The sequence below is a fragment of the Propithecus coquereli genome, unplaced genomic scaffold, assembly GCF_000956105.1.
Source record: "Propithecus coquereli isolate 6110/MARCELLA unplaced genomic scaffold, Pcoq_1.0 Scaffold117, whole genome shotgun sequence".
Taxonomy (NCBI): domain Eukaryota; kingdom Metazoa; phylum Chordata; class Mammalia; order Primates; family Indriidae; genus Propithecus; species Propithecus coquereli.
The window spans coordinates 1,628,839-1,629,749 of NW_012135747.1; the positions used below are offsets into that span (position 1 = coordinate 1,628,839).

At 40.1% G+C, this 911-nt stretch overlaps 1 protein-coding gene across 1 annotated transcript in view; it reads right to left on the minus strand.

Moving 5' to 3' along the window:
* DDX21 (DEAD (Asp-Glu-Ala-Asp) box helicase 21) overlaps positions 1-911 on the minus strand; it is a 26,265-nt gene that overhangs the window by 10,368 nt on the left and 14,986 nt on the right. The window lies entirely within an intron of this gene.

A 911-nucleotide genomic window follows, 5' to 3' on the forward strand; every position in this document is an offset into this window, starting at 1 on the left:
AGCTATTTCCATTCTGAAATAAAAAGAAAATAAGACACCCAAATCAGGTTATAAATAATAGGCATCTCTATGAGACTACATGTACATTTGTTAGGGGGTCACTATTATCTTGGCAATAATAAATGTCACATCTCAACATTGAAAGAGATCATCCAGTACAAGAATAAAAAGCTTGCATGAGGCAGCCTCTGTGGCAGTGCTGCCACTCTAGAGGCTGTCTCTTCTACGCCATCGGCATCTTTGTCTCTTTTCCCCTTCCTGGCCATCTAACCCCCTAATTCCTCACCTGGCACCCTAGGGAATCCCATCTGCAGGACACTTAAAGAAAACTATGTCCTACAAAAATAAATTTGAAAAATGCAGATTTAAAATGCTTTCATTTGCAAAACTTCCCTGAACTATTAAGTACCATGCTGACTGATATCCAATATTTCCTTTGACCACAGGCTCCCCACTGCCTATTTTTTAAATAAGCATTTATAGTAATTGTGGAAAGCACTGTAAAAGTGATGCTCGAACTCCGTGGTTCCTTAGCAGAGGATGTAGCTCACCACTAGGAGGCATGCTGAAAATAGTTTTTGGTTTTCATAATGCCAGCCCTAACCCAGGAGGAGTATGCTGCCCAAGGGCAATCGCCAGAGACTCTAAACAGCTAAAGATACTTCAATGTATAGGACAATTCCACAGAAAAAATAATTCTCTTGCCCGCAATGCCAGTAGCACCTCCACTGACAAACACTGTTTATTAACCCAATCCTCACCATCTAAATATTCAGTATAACTTCAAGAATCAACTCTCATTCTACCAGGCTGGGGATTGGATTAATGTAGATATGGAATGTAATCTGCTATCCACTCTAATCAGTGGCTAGATGGGAAGCACTTATACCATATTTAAGTTACCATTCCTT